General features: G+C 39.0%; 1 pseudogene; it reads right to left on the bottom strand.

The window, feature by feature from the left end:
• Positions 1-743: 743 nt before the first annotated feature.
• Positions 744-1,403, bottom strand: LOC109258208 (high mobility group protein B1-like; annotated as a pseudogene).
• Positions 1,404-14,213: the final 12,810 nt, after the last annotated feature.

Raw genomic sequence — 14,213 nt, 5'->3', positions numbered from 1 at the left:
GCAAATGATCTTAATATCTCAGGTGAGCTTGGTTGACATCACTCACAGCAACAGAAAAAGTCATGGCTGGTTTTCCCCAAGTCCTTTGAGCATATGCCATACAATATGGTAACCACTAGCCACAAGTGGTTATTTAAATTAAAATTAATTTAAATGAAATAAATTAAAAATTCAGTTCCTCAGTCACACTGACCACATGTCAACTGTGCCATAGTCACATGTGGCTAGGGGCTAGTATATTACACACATATATAGCACATATATAACACTGGGCAGAAAGTTCTATTGACAACACTCTTCTAGTTATGACTTTGCTTAAGTTGTTTCCCATCTAGGAATATCACCTTCCCATAATCCCTACCTCTGCAAAACCCACAGTCCTACTAAAACTTGTCTTGTTCTTACCTCCGTCAAGCGTTGAAAGACTACCCCACACTTCATTTTCTAGTTTTTAAATTTCTTGGGCAGCATTTTTAGGGTTTAGAACATAATAATATGCAGTCACTATTCTTATTATTTCTTGTGTTGTCCTAGATTTTTAACTAGAAGAAGAAAACCAAAGCGGGAGGCATCATAATCCCAGACTTTAGATTAATAATTCCTTAAAGACAAGAGTTATTTATTTATTTAATTTTTTACACAATCTTACATTTCTTTTTTTTTTTTTTTTTTCTTTAAAAGCAAGTTGTGTGCAGGGGGGTAAATGTTTTATGGACAAGAAAAACAACTGCTCTAGAAGCAACTTATTCATCATTTTTATCTTCATCTTCCTCCTCTTCCTCCTCCACTTCATCTTCCTCCTCTTCCTTCTTTTTCTTGCTATTTTCAGCCATGATGACTCCTTTTTTCTTTTTTTTTTCTTTTTTTTTTTTTTTTTTGGCCGCGTCAGGCTTTCCTTTCCTTGGTATGGAACAACATCTTTTTCCTGTCTGTCCTTCGGCTCCGCAACCTTCTTTTCATGGGACTGCGTGTCATATGCATGGCTGTGATACCACATGTCTCTTCCTGGTTTCTTTGCAACATCACCAATGGACAGTCTGGGATGCACTCCTTTGATTTTTGGGCGATCCTCAGAACAGAACAGAACAGAACGAGAAAAGGGCCAAAGGAGGCATCTTGGGTGCGTTGGGGTCCTTGAACTTCTTTTTTGTTTCCCCTTTAGCAGGGATATAAGTTTTCATTTCTCTTTCATAACAGGCCTTGTCTACCTTTGCCATGTCTTCAAATTTTCCTGTCTTTTTGGCAGACATGGTCTTCCACCTCTCTGAGCACTCCTTAGAAAACTCCAAGAAGCCGACTAAAGCCTCTGGGTACTTCTTTTTGCTCTCTTCTCAGCAAGTTTGTACAAAGAATGCATATCATGACATTTTGCCTCTCGGCTTCTTAGGATCTCCTCTGCCCATGTTTAATTATTTTCCCCAGCGAAGCACAGAGTCGCCCAGTGCCCCCATCTGGCTCTCGCTTGCCCTGGGGCTGTCTCTGTGGAACTCAATGTATTGCCAAGACCAAATATTTTTATACATTAGTATTTTTTTATTTTATATATATTTTAAAAATTTACATCCAAGTTAGTTAGCAAGTAGCACGGTAATGATTTCAGGAGTAGAATCCAGTGATTCATCCCCTTACATATAACAGCCAGCGCTCATCCCATTGAGTGTCCTCCTTAATGCTCCTTGCCCATTTAGCCCATCCCCCACCCACAGCAACCCTCCAGCAACCCTCAGTTTGTTCTCTATATTTAAGAATCCAAGAATTATGTCTTATACGTACAGTTATTATAGTCCCTCAGTGCCCTGTATAACTTGAGACCATATTATTATCATTATTAACTTTTTAAAGTATAGTCTGAGACTAAGCTCAGGGATTTATATGCATCTTCTAGAATGTAGGCTGTTATAAAGCAATGTTCATAATTTATTTACTGTTGTATCTTCAGTGACTTGCACCTAGTAGGTACTCAATAAACTTAAAGAAGAGAGAATGATTTCATTTGATTTTCATGTGTGTGAAATTGCTATTCTCATTTTTACAAACTCAGAATTTGGAGTTCAGGGAAAGTTCAATAATTTGATGAAACACAGTGCTGTTAAACAGTTATTTTGCACGCTGGTGTTTTGCGTGTGATCTTTCTTTCCACCTGGCATCTCATCTTTCTCTCCAGCAGGGTAACTTGGATTTCTTACATGGCAGCTCAAGGCTCCTTGAGGGAGTAAGGGGTTACCAAAACTCTACTTCCTCATTATTCAATTGGTCAAATTGGTGGAAAATTCAGCACAGATTCCCGGGACAATGGTCTGAGCATGCAGGCTTGGTTTGTGCAAATAGCAGGTAAGAGACTGCTAGAGAATATCCTTGGAGGCTAGCTACCACGTAAGTAACCATCTCTATAGGGTCCCAGTTTCCTGGTAATAGGATTCTTTCAGTAATAATTCCTCACCTCAGAATATTCCTCTCTGAGATTTGAAAGCCATTAAAAGCAAAGTTATAAGTTGTCAGAACATTCCTACTAACAGAAGTAATGTGGATTTTATTTCTAGAAATAAGCAGACTTCTGAAAAACCTAAGATGGACTCTTATTCTAGAAGGAGGCAAATATCATTGTCAGCACAATGCACAAGGAACTTGTGCTCTTATCTTTCATGGGGATGCTTATGTCTCCCAACGAGAGGCCTTTTGATTAGTGCTACTATCCTGGGATTCTGATAGCTAGAATTCTTGCCTCTGAGGTAAAGTCCCTCAAACTGTGAAGTTGAGACACTTGCATCTTCCTTCCAAAGTGAAAACAAGCAATTTCAGGAAAAGATGGAAAAGTCATTTTCCCTCAAAGGATCCTTTTGGCATCCTTCTGCAACCCACTCAGCAACTTCAGAGTTTTACAATCAAATAATGTCTGTTAGCACATAATCATCTTTTATGGGGAGCTGGGCTTTTATAGTTGTGTGAGTTACTCATGTTGGAAGTAAGAAATAACACTTTAAAGAATACCTTCTGAATTTACTGGGGTGATATTCTAAACAATTACTTTGAAAGAGGAAAGTATAACACAGGCTCATGGATGTTTTTCTCCCTGTTGCAGTCAAAGAAGACTTAGAGAAACGTTGCTTTAGGGACCCAAAAGGAGCAGTGCACGTAAGAACATGGAAGACCATACAAAGTTTGACTTCATTTCAGTTTCTGTCAGCTAAATTGTATTTTGGGGAGCAATGAATTATTTGACACAATTGGTATTTTTAACAGCTGCTCCTTCAACCCCTTTATAGGTTTTTTTCCCCCTCAAGTTGTCCAGTGAAAAAAGAAAATTACAAAAGCAGCTGAGCAGAGCATACTTTCAGAAAACACAAAGTGAAGCAAAAGTAACTGAACCAGGCTCAGTCTGAAGTTTGGCTGTGTCAGTTGCTCAGAGATGCAGCGGGCATGGCTGTCTTTTCTGTAGGCTCTCTCTCTCTTTTAATTTTTTTAATGTTTATTTTTGAGAGAGAGAGAGAGAGAACACACAAGTGGGGGCAGAGAGAGAAGGAGACACAGAATTGGAAGCAGACTGTCAGCACAGAGCCCGAAGTGGGGCTCGAACTCATGAACTGTGAGATCGTGACCTGAGCCAAAGTCGAATGCTTAACCGACTGAGCCACCCAGGCGCCCCTTGATCCTGCACTCCAAAGTGGCTGGAAAGGTTTTATGGCCTTGATTGGAAAAATATAGACTCAAGAAACAACTCACCCCAAGTGGGCATACCCTGATTCTGAATATGCATCATCCTGAGAGCAAATGAGTAGGCTCTCAACCTGGAACTAGTAGGCTGGGATTTAGATACTAGCATTCTTCAGCCTTGCTCTGACATGATTCACTTTGCAGCAGAATTTAGAAATAAGACTCTAGACCCCAGTCCCTGGAGGTCTCAGAAAAATTTGGTTAAACCTCTGTTCCATTTACAATTGCTGTGTAGTGATCCATTCCAAACTTAGTGGTTTAAAATAACAGCTGTTTATTATGCCCCAAATTCTTTGGTTTGGCAATTCAATAAGGACATCCTAGAGAGATATTTCTTTGCTTTGTGATGTCTGGGATTTCAGCTGGGAAAACTTACATGGCTGAGAGCTACAGAATCCATTTTCAAAGATGGCTTCTTTACTCATGTCCTGATGTTGGTGCTGGTTGTTGGGCAGAAGGTTGGCTGGGTATGCTAAGTGAAGCTTCTGTATTCAGTCTTTTCATGGGGGTTGACTTCTTCACATTATGGAGGCCTTTGAGTAGTTGGACTTCTTATAGGATGGTTCAGAGCTTTAAATGTGAATGTCTCAGTGAACAAGGCAGAGGCCACATCATCTTTTATGGTCTAGCCTCAGAAGTCATAGAATGTCATTGCTGCTATAGTCTATTCATCAATGTGGTCACGGGTCCACTCAAATTCAAGGGGAAGGGAAATAAATGCCACCTCTTGATAAATTATTTGCAAGGTCACACTGTAGAAGAGAATGAAGAATGGGAGATTTTTTTTTTCCCCCAGAAAATACAATCTTCCACATTGCTATTTCTCTGGGAACAAGGCTTAGGACTGAGTATTGTGACTTAACTCAAGAGTCAAATTCACCTACCAACTACTGAGATTCATACTCTGGACAGGTAATGGACCAAATAGATCACACACCATGGACATGGAAGATTGTAAATACCTTCTGTTCTCATAAAAGAGGCACAAGAACACAGCCATTGAGTTTTGAGGAGGTTTGTAGCACATCTCTGGCTTGCTGATACAGCATATAAATTCAGTGTATATTGTTTAATTATCATGTGTATAGCAAATAACTACTAGAATATATAATTTTTAAATAATATTACTTAAATATCGACACACTTGTATCTATGTGTATGTTTATGTAGAGAAATCTAGAAATAAATCTAACAGAAAACATGTAATACTTTTACAAAGAAAAATATAAAAATTTGTTGAAATATAGAAGATTCCTTAATGAAGAGATAAATTTTTATAAGAGTTTCAAGATAGTTGATATGATGGCTTTCCTCAAATTGGCCTATATATTCAGTGGATTCCAATGAAAATCCCAGTAGGGATTTTTGGCTTTGTGGTTGTTTTTTGTTTCTTCTTGTTTTGCTTCACTTTTGTTTTGGTAACCCAATTCTCCTTTGCTTAAATTAGCTACCGGGTTCCCGTCAATTGCCATCAAAGAATCCTAAGTCATAAAATGGGTTAGTCTACCATCTGTTCTCCTTTTCCTCAAGTCTAACCTGCTGATGGAGATGATATTTTGATGAAGGCACAAAAATATTTGAGTAGTAAACAGATTTGTTTGTTTTTACCATTCTACTTGTCAAGAATTAAGAACCTGGGTTCCAATGGCTCCAACTCAGTTTTGTCAGTATCTCTAAGGTTGGCTAACAATATAATTAAAGTCTTCCAAAATGACTTTTTTTTTTCAGTTCATAATTATTCATCCTTCACTTATTCTTACCCCCAGTTAATAATTGAGTGTCAGTTGTGAGAGAGGTGCTGAGCTAGGTGCTAGAGATAAAATGGGGAGAACAGGGGTGCCTGGGTGGCTCGGTCAGTTGAGCTTCCGACTTCAGCTCAGGTCATGATCTCACGGTCTGTGAGTTCGAGCCCTGCGTTGGGCTCTGTGCTGACAGCTCAGAATCTGGAGCCCGTTTCAGATTCTGTGTCTCCCTCTCTCGCTGCCCCTCCCCTGCTCATGCTCTGTCTCTCTCTCTCTCTCTCTGTCAAAAATAAATAAACATTAAAAAAAATAAAATAAAAATAAAATAAAAAATAAAAAAATGAGGAGAACAAACGAAATAGAATTTCTGCTCTCAGGGAGTTATTATTCTAGGTAGGGAGACAGTGTATAAATAAATAAAGCAAAATAATCCTAGACTGTGGCAATAGCTATGATGGAGATCAAATGAATGCTCGTATCGTATTGGATGCAACCATATGGACAAGATGTTGGAAATTTTCAGTGTAAGCCTCTGTGTTTTACATTCTTAGAAGGGTGTAGAATTGTTTTGCAAACATTTGTCTTCCAACAGAATTCACAACAGATTATTATATATTGATTTTTATTGCTCAGATATCATGGCAAGCCTTTGCCTTTATCATATCCCAAATTACCAGCTTATTTTTTTTAATAATTTTTGAGTTTATTTATTTATTATTGAGGGAGAGAGAGAGACAGAGAGCACAAGCTGGGGAAAGGCAGAGGGACAGGGAGACACAGAATCTGAAGCAGGCTCCAGGCTGAGCTGTCAGCACAGAGCCCAACGCGGGGCTCGAACTCACAAGCCGTGAGATCATGACCTGAGCCAAAGTCGGACGCTTAACTAACTGAGCCACCCAGGTGCCCCCCAAATTATCAGCTTATTAATATACTTAACTTATTGCATTAAGTGACAATTAAGTAAGATGGTATCTAAGCCTAATGTGCTGAGAAGATAACTCAGCCTTTGGGAGTATGTTAGATTTAGACAGAGTGATTCAGGAAACATAAATTTAATGATTTTGATGGAAAAGTATCTTTAGGAAAACAGAATAAACATTAAAAGGTAACTAATTGGGGGCGCCTGGTTGGCTCAGTCAGTTAAGCCTTTAACTTCATCTCAGGTCATGATCTCACAGTTTGTGGTTCAAGCCCCGTGTTGGGATCTGTGCTGACTGCTTAGAGCCTGTAGCCTGTTTCAGATTCTGTGTCTGCCTCTCGCTCTCTGCCCCTCCCCCACTCATGCTCTGTCTCTCAAGAATGAATTAACTTAAAAAAAAATAAAAGAAGGTAACTGATTTGTAGATAAATGTCATTATTAACTTGAATGAAGGTTTACGATATTTTAATGCTAATTTTTTTTACAACTAACTTCTTCATCTATCATTCAGCTCTATGATTCCCACCTCAGTCTCTGTCACTTTCTGTAATGAATTCCAGACAGCATGAACTTCTTCCTACTTCCTGAACAAAAAGACTACTTTCCTTTTTTGGCTTTGTCTCTGGTTCTTCCCTCCCAATATTTTCTTTCTTCATAGAATACCTTTTCTTTCTACTCTCATTTAAGAAGGGTTTCTCATAATTTTGGGTTAATTTGCCAGTAATTTTCCAGAACCACAAGTTTTCTAGGCCAGAATTTGGTTTCTTCAATCTGGTTATGTCTCTTTATATTATTAAAACATCCCCAGTGAGCTACTGGCTGGCGTTATAGCAACAGAAAGTTTGTAGGGGGTAGATTAGTATGTGTAACTCTGCAACCACATGTTTTCAGACTTCTAGAGAGCACTTGAAGTATTTGAGGCAGCTGAAGAGTAGTCACTGAGTTTTGTTCCCTCTTCTTCCAGTGTTTCTGATGATTGGAGTCTTCACCATCTGTGTCTTATATTTAATCAACCAATATTTATTGAACAGCGCTCCATTCTACGCCCTGTGATAAAGGTGACAAGGACAAGGCTCTCACAGATTGGTTCCCTGAGAAGCTGACTCTGAGACAGATGTTGGTATATAAGAGGCACATTTGAGTGGGTTCTTAGGATCAACCCCTGTGGAAGGAAAGGGAAAGAGCTGGATGGGGTAGATGGAAACGTTGAACCATGAAGAGGTCTCAGTGGAGGCCTCAGCCAACCATTTGGGGAGTTCTGGAGAATGACCCTTCAGAGCTGTCCTGCACTAGGGCAAGAAGGCTGTCTGTTACACATCCACATCAGTGGTGGTTCTCTCTAGTAGGGGGTGCAACTTTGGGCAAGGTGACTCTTATTTCAGTTTTCCACTTTTTTTAATCCCAAAAGTGGCAGGCAGAAGAGGGATCATTGCCAGTAGCTGTCCCAGAAATCGAAGTACTAAGTCCTTTATTTTTAAAGAGATACCTGGGAAGCACATCACAGCATCCATCACTTTTGGCGGCCAGAGAGTTAAGTGTCTACTGAGGGTGGCAGTTGAATAAACACCCAATTCCAATATTGTGTGATAAAGACAAGAGTAAGTGTCTCACAAGAGGAGAATTTAATTAGTTTAAGGGAAGTTTGAAGAAGCAGTAGCATCTAAGTTCCGAGAGATCATTGGGAATTAGAGGGACAAAGATGAGGTGGTAGTAAGGAGAGAGATTGAAAAGTCAGGAGGTGAGAAAATAAGGAATGCTTAGGGAACTATTTCCAAACCAAATTCTTGGAGCCAGGTTGGATATCCTAAAAGGAGTAAGGTATAAACTGAGACTAGCTAGGTGAAAGAGGTGTGTGTGTGTGTGTGTGTGTGTGTGTGTGTGTGTGTGTGTGTGTATGTGTGTGTGTGTTGGGAGAGCAGGTGTTATGGATAGAAGAGCTTATGAGAAAGTTGGGAAGTAGAAAGGGAAGAAAGGCAGGGAGAGCTGGAGGAGGGGTGGGGATGAGTTGGAAGAGAAGGGGAGGGAGGAAAGGAGAAAGAATTGGGTAATTGTTGGCATTTTCAGCTTGGCTGGAGAGTGGAATTTGTGACCATGAAGATCCTTGTGTGCTACATTAACAGGTTTAGACTTTATCTTGAGTGCAATGGGGAAGCTGTAAAAGATTATTAATAGAGGAATGACATAATCATTTTCGCTGTCACCTGTACTTTATCTCAGACGCCTCACGTTATTATTTATTCTCTAAAGGCTTATGTATTGCACTACTTAGGTACAACTGGGTCTGAAATAGTTTCATTTTAACATCTTATCACATAATTGCCACGTTTCATTAGTCAGATTGTGACATAGAATAAGGGATTTATTACTGGGTTAGACATTATATAATTGTGGGAGCTGGTGGAATATGCTTTGCAAGCTGTTGCCTCTGCATCTGGTATAGTATTTGGCTGGAAGTCTCCATGGTTCAACCAGATTTACAATCAGGAAGGAAGACTGGATGCAAATGATAGCAAGAAGAGATGGGATCCCATGAAGATGAACTGGAACCCATGACTGTCTCTCATCACCTCCAATCTTGACAATGCGAGTAACCTGCATGAAAAGCTGGTGCCCTTCACCACGGAGCTGCACGTGCATCTGGCCCAGGACCTGAAGAAGCTAAAGGAGGAGAACCGGTGGGAGCTGGAAGATCTGCAGATCTGGGAGCTACCCCATGCCAACCACACGGGTCAGAGGTCAGTGAAAGTGTGTGTGGCTGCCAGTGCCTGGTGCTCTACACCGACCTTCAGAGTGCAATAGCTACTGCTTCACCTCTGCCTTCCAAACCTTGTGTGAATTTCTTTTGTGGCCAATGCTAACCTAAAATCAAACAGACAAGGGAATTCTAGAAAGCATTATTCCAGCTCTAGTTGTTAATACTGTACAAAACTATCATACCTCGTATTTTGGAGCACACTTAGGACTACTAAGCATTCTGCCAAACAGTACACACACACACACATCATATATATATATATGAATGTATATATTTATATATATATATATGTATATATATTCATATATATGTATACATGTAAATATATATATTACAATATCCTCTGAAGGATTATTATCATCATTTTATAAATAGAAAAACAGAGAGATAGGTTGAATAAATTGCTGTTAGTAAGAAGCAAAACTGGCATTTGTATTTGCTCTAATTCCTATCTTATACTTTTACATACTAAGCAAAACCTTCTCTGCCAAGGATTGTAGGAAGGTAGACAGATGCTAATGTTTTAAAAATACTGTTTTTGTCAACATAGCATATTTTGATACATCTAGCTCTGAAATTAAGCTTGCCAGTGACCCTCACTGCCTGATACTAAGATTTCTCTGTGGTGCTCTGATAGGCATCTGGCATCCATCACTGCTGCCGGAGAGGCATTGAAGCTTAAGTGGCTTCCTGATATTCTGAGGCCTACAGAATATTCTAAACCATGGAATCCAGATTTGGCACATCCATATTATCATTGGCCGTATCCTGAAGTCCTTGAATGACTGCATCTTAAAATGGAGGCCTCCCCTGATTTGTTTTGCCAGCTGTTAACACCTTAGTACCACTGATGGAGGTCATTTTTATGATGGGGGAAATAGAATCTAGGGAAAGAGGACAGGAGTGATAGCTTTTTTTAGTACCCCATTCTAGGGCTTTATAACTTCAGTGTGTTCCCCAGCTGTCAATTTCTGTATCTCTGCCTCTTTTCCCAAGCTAGGGAAGACCTCAACCTGAGTGCATGGCAGGTCTTAGGTGGCTGGATATTAACCTCCTTAGGAAAAACCCTCAGCCAATGACTGCTGAGAGGTGGTATATAAATACTCCAGCTCCCTTGACTCAGCTCTAAAGATCTGAAGCATGTGGTTTTATATAGTTTTCAGAATTTTCTTCCTTCCTTCCTTCCTTCCTTCCTTCCTTCCTTCCTTCCTTCTTTTCTTTCTTTCTTTCTTTCTTTCTTTCTTTCTTTCTTTCTTTCTTTTTTGGTTTCCTGGAGTTTTTTTTTTTTTTTTAATTTTCATCCAAATTATTTAGCATATAGTGCAACAATGATTTCAGGAGTAGATTCCTTAATGCACCTTACCCATTGAGCCCATCCCCCTTCCCACAACCCCTCCAGTAACCCTCTGTTTGTTCTCCATATTTAAGTCTCTTTTTTGTCCCCATCCCTGTTTTTATATTGTTTTTGCTTCCTTTCCTTACCTTATGCTCATCTGTTCTGTGTCTTAAAGTCCTCATATGAATGAAGTCATATATTTGTCTTTCTGACTAGTTTCACTTAGCATAATTCCCTCTAGTTCCATCCATTTTGTTGTGAATGGCAAGATTTCATTCTTTTTGATTGCTGAGTAATACTCCATTGTATATATATATATATATATATATATATATATATATAACACATCTTCTTTATCCATTCATCCATCAATGGACATTTGGGCTCTTTCCGTACTTTGGCTATTGTTTATAGTGCTGCTATAAACATTGGGGTGCATGTGTCCCTTCGAAACAGCATACCTCTATCCCTTGGATAAATACCTAGTAGTGCAATTGCAGGGCCATAGGGTAGGTCTCTTTTTAATTTTTTGAGGAACCTCCATACTGTTTTCCAGAGTGGCTGGACCAGCTTGCATTCCCACCAGCAGTGCAAAAGTGATCCTCTTTCTCTGCATCCTCGCCAACATCTCGTTGCCCGAGTTGTTAATGTTAGCCATTCTGACAGGTATGAGGTGGTACCTCATTGTGGTTTTGATTTGTATTTCCCTGATGATGAGTGATGTTGAGCATTTTCTCATATGTCGGTTGGCCATCTGGATGTCTTCTTTGGAGAAGTGTCCATTCATGTCTTTTGCCCATTTCTTCACTGGATTATTTGTTTTTTGGGTGTTGAGTTTGGTAAGTTCTTTATAGATTTTGGATACTAACCCTTTATCTGATATGTCGTTTGCAAATATCTTCTCCCATTCTGTCAGTTGCCTTTTAGTTTTGCTGGTTGTTTTCTTGGCTGTGCAGAAGCTTTTTATCTTGATGAGGTCCCAGTAGTTCATTTTTGCTTTTGTTTCCCTTGCCTCTGGAGACGTGTTGAGTAAGAAGTTGCTGTGGCCAAGGTCAAAGAGGTTTTTGCCTGCGTTCTCCTCAAGGATTTTGATGGATTCCTGTCTTACATTTAGGTCTTTCATCCATTTTGAGTTTAGTTTTGTGTATGGTGTAAGAAAGTGGTCCAGGATCATTCTTCTGCATGTTGCCGTCCAGTTTTGCCAGCACCACTTGCTGAAGAGACTGTCTTTATTCCATTGGATAGTCTTTCCTGCTTTATCAAAGATTAGTTGGCCATACGTTGGTGGGTCCATTTCTGGGTTCTGTATTATGTTCCATTGATCTGGGTGTCTGTTTTTGTGCCAGTACCATACTGTCTTGATGATTACAGCTTTGTAGTATAGCTTGAAGTCCAGGATTGTGATGCCTCCTGCTTTGGTTTTCTTTTTCAAGATTGCTTTGGCTATTTGGGGTCTTTTCAGGTTCCATACAAATTTTAGGATTGTTTGTTCTACCTCTATGAAGAATGCTGGTGTTATTTTGATAGGGATTGCATTGAATATGTAGATTGCTTTGGGTAGTATTGACATTTTAACAACTTTTACTCTTCCAATCTGGGAGCATGGAATCTTTTTCCATTTTTTTGTGTCTTCTTCAATTTCTTTCATAAGCTTTCTATAGTTTTCAGTGTATAGATTTTTCACCTCTTTGGTTAGATTTATTCCTAGGTACTTTATGGGTTTTGGTGCAATTGTAAATGGGATCGATTCCTTGATTTCTCTTTCTGTTGCTTTATTATTGGTGTATAGGAATGCAACCGATTTCTGTGCATTGATTTTATATCCTGCGACTTTGCTGAATTCATGGATCAGTTGTAACAGTTTTTTGGTGGAATCTTTTGGGTTTTCCTTATGGAGTGTCATGTCATCTGAAAAGAGTGAAAGTTTGCCCTCCTCCTGAACAATTTGGATGCCTTTTTTTCCTTTGTGTTGTCTTATTGCTGAGGCTAAGACTTCCAGTACTAGGTTGAATAACAGTGGTGAGAGTGGACATCCCTGTCTTGTTCCTGACTTTAGGGCGAAAGCTTTCAGTTTTTCCCCACTGAGGATGATATTAGCAGTGGGATCTTTCATATATGGCTTTTATAATCTTGAGGTATGGTCCTTCTATCCCTACTTTCTTGAGGGTTTTTTTTTTTTATCAAGAAAGGATGCTGTATTTTGTCAAATGTTTTCTCTGTATCTGTTGAGAGGATCATGTGGTCTTGTCCTTTCTTTTATTGATGTGATGTATCACATTGATTGTTTTGCAGATTTTGAACCAGCCCTGCAACCCAGGTATATCCCACTTGGTCATGGTGAATAATTCTTGAATGTATTGTTGGATCTTGTTGGCTAGTATCTTGTTGAGGATTTTTGTATCCATGTTCATCAGAGAAATTGGTCTGTAGTTTTCCTTTATAGTGGGGTCTTTGGTTTTGGGATCAAGGTAATGCTGGCTTCATAGAAAGAGTTTGGAAGTGTTCCTTCCATTTCTATTTTTTGGAACAGCTTCAAGAGGTGTTATTAACTCTTCCTTAAATGTTTGGTAGAAGTCCCCTGGAAAGCCATCTGGCCCTGGACTCGTTTTTTTGGGAGATTTTTGATGACTAATTAGATTTCTTTACTGGTTATAGATCTGTTCAAATTTTCTATTTCTTCCTGTTTCAGTTTTGGTAGTTTATATGTTTCTAGGAATTTGTCCATTTCTTCCAGATTTCCCATTTTATTGGCATATAGTTGCTCATAATACTCTCTTATTGTTGTTTGTGTTTCTGCTGTGTTGGTTGTGATTTCTTCTCTTTCATTCTTGATTTTATTTTTTGGGTCCTTTCCTTTTTTCTTTTTGATCAAACTGGCTAGGGATTTATCAATTTTGTTAATTCTTTCAAAGAACCAGCTTTTGGTTTCGTTGATCTACTGTTTTTTGGGTTTTTGTTTTGTGACTGTGTGATTTCTGCTTTAATCTTTATTATTTCCTGTCTTCTGCTGGTTTTGGGTTTCATTTGCTGTTCTTTTTCCAGCTCTTTAAAGTGTAAGGTTAGGTTGTGTTTCTGAGACCTTTCTTCCTTCTTTAGGAAGGCCTGGATTGCTATATGCTTCCTTCTTATGACCACCTTTGCTGACTCCCAGAGGTTTGGGGCTGTGGTGTTATCATTTTCATTGGCTTCCAAGTACTTTTTAGTTTCCTCTTTAACTTCTTGGTTAGCCCATTCATTCTTTAGTAGTATGGTCTTTAGTGTCCAAGTATTTGTTACCTTTCCAAATTTTTTCTTGTGGTTGATTTCGAGTTTCATAGCGCTGTGGTCTGAAAATATGCACGGTATGATCTTGATCTTTTTGTACTTGTTGAGGGCTGATTTATGTCCTAGTATGTTATCTATTCTGGAGAACATTCCATATGCACAGGAAAAGAATGTATATTCCACTGATTTAGGTTGAAATGTTCTGAATATATGTTAAGTCCATCTGGTCCTGTGTGTCATTCAAAACCCTGTTTCCTTGTTGATTTTCTGTTTAGATGATCTGTCCATTGTTGTAAGTGGGGTGTTGAAGTACCCTACTATTATGGTATTATTATCAATGAGTTTCTTTATGTTTTTGATTAATTGATTTATATATTTGGATGCTCCCACATTTGGAGCAGAAATGTTTAGAATTGTTAGATCTTCTTGGTGGATAGACCCCTGAATTATGATATAATGCCCTTCTTCATCTTTTGTTACAGTCTT

The sequence above is a fragment of the Panthera pardus genome, unplaced genomic scaffold, assembly GCF_024362965.1.
Source record: "Panthera pardus isolate Hobbes unplaced genomic scaffold, ASM2436296v1 HiC_scaffold_16, whole genome shotgun sequence".
Taxonomy (NCBI): Eukaryota; Metazoa; Chordata; class Mammalia; order Carnivora; family Felidae; genus Panthera; species Panthera pardus.
The sequence above is the reverse complement of the archived record's forward strand: the minus strand, read 5'-3'. Positions and strand labels throughout refer to the sequence as shown.